Genomic DNA, 10520 nt, shown 5'->3' with positions numbered 1-10520 from the left:
CAACTGCTCATAGGGTTGCCCACAACATAACAAAATCTGTATTTTGTTTCCTACTTAGTGGCACACTGCCAGTCTACATAAGCCCACAACATAAGGCTGTTTTACCTGCAATGTATCTTTCATCTTAAGCAAATGCATGTTGTAATCTGCATAACTACTCTTGTACACATTTCTTCATTCTTCCCCACTTAGTGGCATTAAGAATAAATTTATAGCAAAAAAAGGTAAGCGCTTGGGCTCAGTGACCTTCAGGATGTTTTTGGCTGATTTTGGAGTTGACCTTAAACTTTATGTGCCAACAGTACATTTTTAACTGCTTTTTACAAAAGCAGCAATGTAGCAGTAATAAGAAGTATAATAACAATAATTAAAATGGCACAAGCCTCTGAACCAACTTTAGGATCAGATTTGTTACCTGATTTCAAAGCCTTTGAAAGTAGACGCAGGATGCACCAAACAATGTGAAGTGACACATAGAGCATAGAAATTGACTGAACAGTCCAACTCAACTGATGCATGATGAATAGCAAATGACATCCACCGATGTATTTTACAAGAGTGGTGAACATTTTCTTGGCACAGGCTCCCTCTATCTGTCTCCCTTGATTTTTCTCAGAGAAACATATACATGTGCACAACTACATCTTGGTTATCCATTATCCATCAAATGTCAGTTTGATCTGCTGCACATTTATGCTTAAGTTTGTGCAGCTTTAGCATACAGTCTCTGGTTCCTTAAATATTGCACAAAAAAGAGAGATATGGTAACTATGGTGAAATAAAGTTGTACTCCTGTTTTCTGTAAAGGTGCAAACATTATGTAAGACTTACAGTACATTCAGACCGACTTTTACACTGATTAATTCAAGTGCACTCGACACCTATAATTTTAAATACAACTGGGAACATTTTGGGGCTGTTACTCAAGAGAACTCTCTGTCCTGCCAGGTAAGAAATAACGCAGACTACACTGGCTGATAACATCAATGTTTATCAGGAATCATAAAACTTTGTTGAGGTATGAATTCCTACTTTTATTCCTTGAGTTGCGCCATATGTATTAAGAGTGAATGTTTTTGTTATCTCTTTCCCTCAAAACTTTATTCTAGTCTCTTTTTTTCCATATGAAATCACCCTAAACAAGGAATTTCCATCTGTTTGATGTGTGTGCTTCTCCCTGTCTCCCTCCCACTTCTTGCATCTCCTTTCCATATTAACAGAGACTCTCTTCTTCAGTCTACCTATCGGTGTAGTGAGCTATTCCTGAGGGAAAGCATGGCGCTTCAACACCTTGCGCTTTCTAAGTTAAAAATAGTGCTCTTCAGCAAACGAAAAGGTTATCCAATTAAAAGTAATTGCCTGAGAAGAGGAATGGATGCACTATTCATCCATGGAAATAAATAAATAAATAATGACAACAAGTAGCCCATAGCGTCTGTTATTGCATTATTCAGCATGATGTCCCCTCAATCTACATCCCCCCTGGTCCTTCTCCAACTCTCTTTTCTCATATTTTAGCATAAAATCGACACATCAAAGATGTTTAACTCTTAATTTAGAGAAAGGCGTGGTAATATGAAACAGGACAGAAAGAAAAAGAAAACTGTCAGACTTTAAGAAATTTCTCCAGAATACACTGAATATAACAATACATAACAAAGAAAGTTGAAGTTGGTAGTGCTACAGGCTCAGAATGAAACACTTGGTCCAGACTGGTGCAATATATTTGATGACAGGGGTCAAAAAAACATTTATGACAATAGTCAGTAACACTGTTCACATCAGCTCTCCTGTCGCTCTGTGAACTGGGCTGTAATCACCACTAGTTCAGTTCTCGACTCCTCATAACACAGTATGTTACTTCACTGAGTAAACAATAGCAGCATACACTGCAACTAAAGTCAGTTCAACAATAAACATATCTGTATTAGTACAACTCTCTTTCTTTACATTTACTCTTTTACGGGTTAAACACTTCGTATATCACCTTTAACTGCATTCACTGGTTGACTTGTGTATTCCACCTAGCCCTGGTATCTGCTTATTCTGCTAGCTGGACAATACAGTAAACCTAGATTTCCAGCCTACCTGACTAATTCTCTTACCTTGCGAAGCAGCTGGATTTGTGAAATAGCGAGATTATGCAAGAATCCATCTTGCCAGGCTTCAAAGTTATGTGCTTGTGGCCGAGCCACAGTGGTTCGGACCAATCAGCATCCTATGAGGAACTTCTGGCAGCTACGGGTGTGATTTAGGTGTGAGACAGCGAGAAGCGACTGTTTGTGCATTCATCTGATCACCTGCCAAGTATGTTTTGAAAGTGCCTGCCCTTTTCCCAAACGGCTTCTAAGGACGACTTCTCAGATGGTTCAATGTAACAAACTATCTGGCGCGTCAGGTTACTAATTCTCTACAAGCTGACAGGATTAGCTCTGCTAGCTAGCTGCCTGTTCCAACAACATTCTTAACTTTTACACACTAAATACAAAGAACACTGTAGGCTATATACAGTGCTTAACAAATTTATTAGACCACCACCCAGTGTAAGGTGTTTGCCACCGCTGCCCTAAATTAACAGTATTGCTGATTACCAAAATATTTCCTGTTTCTGTAATGGTTAATCCACCAGTATGTGCAAGCCAGGCTCTTTAATCAAAATGATATCTTTAATGCTAAAATATAATTATTGTTGTTATCCATGAATTCTCAAATTTACTGTTTTACAAAAAAGCAGAAAGAAATAGTAAAGCACATTATTAATTTTTGATTGAGATGCCAAATTACAGTTATTTACTTGATTTACTTGATTTTTCTGTTACTCCTGAACAGAAAAATTTGTTTTGTGGTTGCAAGAATGCAAGCCGTTATCAGGGCCAAAGGAGGTCATACAAAATATTAAGATTTTTGGTTAATATATGTGAATAAGGACTATTCAGTTGTTCCAATTTGTTATTTGCCTAATAAATAACAATACAACTTTTAGTTTGAAACAAGTTTTTGACAGATTTCTAAAATATTTGTGTTTTCTCATTTTTATGACAGGTGGTCTAATAAATTTGTTAAGCACTGTAGGTCACAATAAAAAGCTAAAATACCACAGCATGATCTACTGGGGTTGGTCTACATTAACTAAACATTTTACCAAACATTACTGACTCTAAGTGATGGTTAATGGTAGCCATTAGCGCTTTTACCATCCTGTGAATTACATATGCCAATCACTTGTGCTAATCTACTGTATTTTGTCAACTTAACAGTCCTCTTACCAGTACAAAACATACATAATAATGACAATGGTCCTCCACCCAACACTGTTTGCTTTGTTATGTTGCCATGGCTTCTGAAATGTGACAGATAAATCAAAACTAGAAAAAATCAAAAATAGAGTAGGAAGGCACACAAGCACTCACATACACACCGATGCAAACTCTATGACACAGTCACGCTCTCTTATTTTCTTTCCCTGTCTGACACACACAGAGTTAATCAAAACAGTACATAAATGGTCTGTAGACACACTAAATCAATAGAGGTCCGTAATTTTAGTCATCACGGTGCAGTTGCCAAACAAAATATGCATGTGAGGAGCAGGAACGCACTGCAGGATGAAGACAGAGAAGAGGCACTTAGACAGAGAGAAGAAACGTGGTCTCAGCGAGGGCCAAAGACGCCGTGCAAGACAAGGAATGCAAAAGGAGAGCAGGGTGTTGAAATAGGTGTGATTGAAAAGCCACAAACAATTGAAAAACCACAAAAAAAGCAAGACACATCAGGAATGACAACAAGCCACGATGAGAAAAGAAAAGAGAACATGGCAGAGAGAAGAAAGGAATATCAATGTTGTCCTCTGTTCGTTCTCCGCTATGCAGTCTTGTTGCCAAAAGTGGAACAGAGTTGTTGCCTCCTAGATTCTCTGCCTCCACCTCTTTCTGTTTCCCTCTTCCACTTCCACTATTAGTCTTGCTTTCTCCCTCCTGCCCTTATTCCTTTCATTTATCCGGCTTCTTTACACGCCATTTTCAACTCTGTGATCCCGCCTTTCCTCTATCTCGCCATATCTCCTCCCTGTTCCTTTTCTACTTTCCCTCTTATCTCCATTTCCATCCTCTTTTCTTTTTCTGTTTATCCCACTGTCTCTCCCACTCTCTAACCCTGTTTTCTACTCCCTTACTCTGCCTTCTGCTCTGTTTCCATCTTTCCCCTCCCTCTGTCAATCATCTCTCTGTCTGCCTCTCTTTTTCCTCCCTACTGTTCCTTCCCCACTCCCTCCAGCCTGTTGCATTATTCAGATGTGCATCTTTCATTTCTTTCCCTCCCTTCATCAGCTTGAGATTTCTATAGGAGGCCACACGAAAGTGAATGGACAGTCTAAGTCTGCCATTTATCCTGATTTGCTGTCAAACATCAGAGTGATGCCTATTCAATATGATGGAGTGGGGCTGATGGGATTGGGAAGGGTAGATGCGAAGGGTCAGGAAGTCAGAGGACATCTTGTCTTTATCTCTCTTCACCAGATGCCTGTCTTTTGGCTTGTGTGTCTTTTAAACAGGTGAACTGCATTGCCATCGAGGCCCTTGAAAGGAGTCTGTGTATTTACTGGAGGGTTGGGGGCAGTTTTATTTAGGGCATACACACACACACACACACACACACACACACACACACATATATATATTTGCCATCATCAAGTAGCTTTGTGAAAAGGTTGGAAAAGTCCTCGTCTCGGAGAAATTATTCTCTTTCTAGTCTGAGTCTCTTTGAGGGAGAAACTGTTTGGGATTGGCAGTGCTGAAAAGGGGCAGTTGTGACCTGAAATCACCACCTCACTGGAATGGCACATACCTGTTACAAAAGCTGCAATGTACACACACACACACACACACACACACACACACACACACACACACACACACACACACCTTGCCACTTCAGCACCATGGCCAGTAGCAGCCTCAGTGACACAGCCAATGCCAACATAGAAGCTTAACTCTCAGCACCTTGGACAGCACTCACTCAAAAGCTTACAGGGCAAGTGCATGTTTGTGTGTGTGTGTGTGTGTGTGTGTGTGAGAGAGAGAGAGGGAGAGAGAGAGACCAAGCCATTTTCATATAAGCTGCTGTGACAGAAAAAAATTTATCAGAAAAAAGGGTTTTATCCAACAATACATGAGGCACTGCTAGCGCATTGTGCCTCGCTCTATAAGGCTGCTGCCTGCCGTGAAATGACATTTGGATGTTCACATGCACAATTATTATATGTAAAAATAAATTCCTTCATCTAGCTTAAGTTGGGTTTATTCTTGATGCAAAGGGTTAGCAGTCCAGTCGCAGATATATCGCATATGTTTTTATCTATAGTTCAGTGTTTGTAGCACCACTGCAACACGAGACAGATATATTGTAAGTTATCAGACCGCATCATGCTTTAATTATATTCCCCTTAGTAAGTGTGTTTACATCCTTTCATTTATCTTGTTATGTGGAGAGACGCTGGGATACGCACGCACGTACTTATGGAACTGTAGCTATATCCATGTAACTATTTTACCTTTTCTCATTACTTATGTAATAAGACGAGTAATGAGACAAAGTGAATGGTATGGAAAATATTATTCAAAGTGATAGAGAGCGTTCGCAGTCGAGGTGGTTTTGCTAGATGTGTCACTGAAAAGGAAAAGATTATTGAGCCTTTCTTCAACTTGCTTAAAGTGCTAATCTCTAAGATTTTTGGGAAATCAAACCCCATTTTTGACATTATTCATGGTCTTAATTGTTTTCTGCAGTAGCCCTTACACCATAGCAGAACGGTATTAAGTTACTGCTAATGTAAACAGAACATCCTACTGCCGCTGCTTCACATTAAAAGCATTCAACTGACAAAACCATTCTGAAAGAAAGGCATTGTGTTTGTCACTACGGTTCACGCTAACCGCGATCGTTCATCAGACCTGCATCTACCAAACAAGACGACTTCTTTATTAAAGCAATGCGAGTTTGTTTGGCTGTGCCGTAAGCAGATACACCAGTTGCTCTTCTGTTGTATTTCTGACAAAGTAGCTGCTCGATGAGTTTTTGCTGTAGTGTCGAACCACACTTGCTGTTACGACGGTAACCAAATCAACCAGGACTGAAATCTTAAGGATTACAACCTTTTAATGTTGTCTTCATTATCAACAACACACTATGCTTGTGTCACATAGATTGCGATTCCCCACACTTACTGCACGTGATCAATTTGCCACCCTGTTGCCAATGAGTGTCCCCCACCAATACACCATTTGGTTCAGTCCAAATACCAAACACACTCACATACACACAAGCCTGTCTCATTTAGATTGTAAGTGCAGTAACATATGCTCATACGTCTTGTCACATCAACCCTAATACACAACCCCTCATCACCAATGTTTCACCCTGCAACTAATTCATGCTTCATATAGCAACACACCATTCACTCAGTCTAAACATATCAACTGGATAGAGATTCACAGGATTCCCACGCTTCATTTGCACTACCAAACATCAAGAATGCTGGCCAGATGGTAAAAACATGATGAGTAATATTAACACCAGACATGTAAACAAAGGAAAATAGGCTTTGATGTTGCAACTAAGACAGATGTGCCAAATTATGACTCAAAGACACAAAATACTCATTATACCTCTGTGTCATGGTGTTGGTACACACAAGGATATAGGAAGGTGAAAGGTGAAAGGTTTTCAAATGGCTTACCAATGGTTGTCCAATTTTGTTGATCAGGTAGGAAGACTTGTGTTGAGCAGATTCTCACAGGGAGCCTTGGAAACAAAATGACTATTATTGTGTAAAGAGCATGAGGAGGACTTAAAAGAGCAAGAATAAAACGTACCATGTAATTTTCTTCATAAGGTAATTGTGAGAGAATTATAGGCTAAGCTTTATTGTTTAGACAAGAGCTCTGAAGATGGTTCATACAATTATCACCGAAATTACTTTGCTTTATTTGTGTAATATGGTTTGATGTAAAATCTTGTCCCCATATGGACAAGATTATATATTTTTTTATCAGTACATCTTGTGGACTTTTTTAATCTTTATTTCTTTCAATTCAATATTGTTCTTTTCTCATTAACCGTTCCTTTTCACAGAAACTGTCTCTCACTCTCTTTGTCCCTATCTCTCTGTTTCGTTCGTGTTTCGTTTCTCTCATCTTCTTTCGTCTCCCTCTTCCCTCGCTGGCTGTCCCCAGCATTATGCTAACACATTTAAAGGCAGGCTCCTGCTGTGCAGAGTAATCCTTCAGTGAAGCTGCACTCCCTTAATGTGTCTGCGGGGCCTGAGATTTCTCCCAAACCGATCTATCTCTGGGATGACACCAGCCCCAAGGTTAAACCAGGGTCACGCACAGGCTGCACAGACACTTACATTTACATGCAAGAGCACACTCACACTAAACACATCGGCACAAACATTAAGTAAAATTTCCACTGTTTTTTGTGAGTTGACAAGTCAAGATTTATATCACTCATAGAGCTAAGAAAATGTGTTAAACTCTGATTGCTGTGTTGTGTATTTTCATATAGACACTAACATAGTGTTTAATTGGAATCTCAAAAAATGACATGCATACACACACACAGCCATATATTGAAACATAGCCATGTGCCACTTGCATTACAAACCATGCATGAAATCACATAAATGTGCATAAGTAGGCAGCCGTCCATAAACATACAAGGATGTCCTTTGTCATAAAAGTCAAACCCATATAACTCAATAAACTCAAACCAATGTTTCAGTAGTCAAACAGTGACATTGAATTAGCGGTGTGTAGTATGATAATTTGATTACTTTCTCCCTCTCCTTTCTTGATTTGATTTTTTGGTATTTTTAAAATGAAAATTAGCTGATAGTCTTATTATGATAATAATAACAGCCTCCAAATAAATAATAACACATTGTAAACTTAACGTTAGCGATTCAAGGTCATCAAAAGACCTCAGTTGCTGAAAGTGTGACCTCCTCAAGAAGGATCACAAAGTTTGTGCTCTAAATCCACAACAAGCACTTGTTCCACTTTGCCTTCCGGTGACGTAAATGGCCGCATTTAGGAAGGATTTGGTCATCATCCCCATCTTAGTTACTGAGGCTATTACTTGCATCAGGATCGGACACAGAGGGGTTTATGTGATGAGGATGTTATTAGACTGCCTGTTGAAGGGAATGGAGGTGTAGGACAGCAGATCCTGCAGGGGTTCAATTCCAAGAATAGCACCGAAGGCAAAGCTGTCTCATGTAATGTACACACACACACAGGCGATAAAGAGAGCAATGGCCACCACTAGCTTTCGAGCATTGATGATTGGTGTGATGTGAGAGTCCATGACTAATGGCACGTCGCCATCCGCTGTGGATGGTGAAGCGGATGGTGACGTGCCACAGGGAGGGCATGATGCAGAAGATTCCGGACCATCTTTACCCCATGTTCCACCATCCACTTATATTGTATATGTAGCCAAAACCTGATATAGCTTATTTGTCTAAGCCAAAAACACGTCAATAAACCACACCATTGCACTATGTGACATGATACTTTATTGTAATGAACGTTTATTTTCAAGTCATATACACTAAAAACTACATTGCCCAACTATTTATTTATTTTTTATTATTATTTAGCCTTTGTTTAAAAAAGACAGTATATATTTGTGATGATTTTAAAGATGGATGTCTTGTTGGAATGAATGGGCTGGGGGCTGAGAGTATGGAAATCTGATGTGGTCATTATTCTTCTCATTTTACCTGCCATTCGATTTTTTATGCGTCTGTTAATATAGATTTATATTGCCACAAACTTGCACCTTGCCAACGGCAGTCGCTGTTTGTGAATGCTGCTTTATGCACCTGCACACCTGTACAGTGACTACAATGCCAGATGCACTCTGGTATTGCAGTTGCTGTACAGGACGCTGTTCAGAACGGCGTTAAAATTTGCCCGCACATGTGTGCAGGTGTATAGAGCGGCGTTCACAAACACAGACTGACGTTTGCAATGCCAGCTAGCAATACAAAACTTACCAACTTATTAACACACCCATAGAATTGAACGGCACGGAAAAGGAGATAAATAGTGACCTCACTGGCTTTCCATATTGGAGGCACAGACAGGTTAGGGAAGTCGGAAAGTACTGAGAGACTATCTATCAATTCTAAAGGAGAATCTAAAGGATGAGGGACTTGTTGACTTATTTTGCTGTCACTGAGTTTTCCATTCCAAGACTTTAAGAGGCCTTCAGAGTTTTTCAGGAACATGGGATAATCTTTCTTTTCATGCCAAAAGACCATTGATTCCTAACCAGCCGTGGACGAGGAGCACGGCAGCATCCAACAGAGTGTATCTATCAGTCCTCATTTATTGACCAAATTGGATATTTTTCTTTGCTTTTAGGACTGAACGTGTAAGAGAGACTCCTGTGATTTTGAACACTGAAAATGTACTCAGTCTGGACTTTTTCAGAGCCAAGGCAGAAAATGTCTTAAAAAACTGGATCACTGCATCTTAAAGTTAAGCAAGGGAATTAGTCATGTGCTTCAAGTTACCCAATGTTCTTTTAATGCAGATAAATGATCTTTTCAGGTGCTGAATGAGAGGAAACAGTTCTTGGAAGCACGTAGCTGGAGTTTGTGTCGCAGAACTTTCTATAACATGATGTCCCCGCTCTTGCAGACTGAATAGCATTTAAATTTGTTTGTGCTTGCTCAGTCCTTTTCTATACTTTCGCACACACACAATTGTGTGTGTGTAATTGTTTGGATGAGCGCATGTGACCCATTTTGTATTCTGCTTTTTATGTTGACATATGTGAGATTGAGCATATGTGTGCGCAGTGCCACCGCTCTCTCCATTCACTATGTATGCCTCCTGTTAAAGCTCAGTGTGCAATTTTGAATCAAAGCTAAGCAGGTGTCACTCTGGCTACAGACAGATGGGGGGACCTCATGCTGAAACCAGAATCCTATCTTCTCATCTTTTTCTCTCTCTCTCCCTCTCTCTGATCTCTCTGTGTTTGCCTCTCTCTCCATTTTTATCCTTGCATCAGTAAAGGCTGACTTTTCACTCAGGGGGCCTTTACATTGACAGTTTTGTATGAATCCAGTGGGGTTTCCCTAAACCTAAAAATTTTGTATATGTGGTATGAATGCTTTTTTCCGAACCAGAAAGTTATCAACAAAACTGCAGATCGGCTGCAGTCACACTGTAGTGCAGTTTATGTGCATTAAGAACACGATTTGTACTTGCACAGAAGTACCATAGAAGCAAAGTAGTCATAGATTCCTAGGAGACATATAATGTATATGTATACATACTGTATATACATATGTCTTTATGTGAAACACAATGAGGCCAGTCTACATACATATAAACAAAATGTGCTTTGCTTTGCTAATAATGCTTTACTACTGATCATTAGAGAATAACATGAGAGTAGTGTTGTGCTCATGTGGCTCCAACTGCTTGCACTATCTCGAACAGTGGTGG

This window comes from Enoplosus armatus, chromosome 5 (genome assembly GCF_043641665.1).
Source record: "Enoplosus armatus isolate fEnoArm2 chromosome 5, fEnoArm2.hap1, whole genome shotgun sequence".
Taxonomy (NCBI): domain Eukaryota; kingdom Metazoa; phylum Chordata; class Actinopteri; order Centrarchiformes; family Enoplosidae; genus Enoplosus; species Enoplosus armatus.
Note: the sequence above shows the minus strand (reverse complement) of the source record.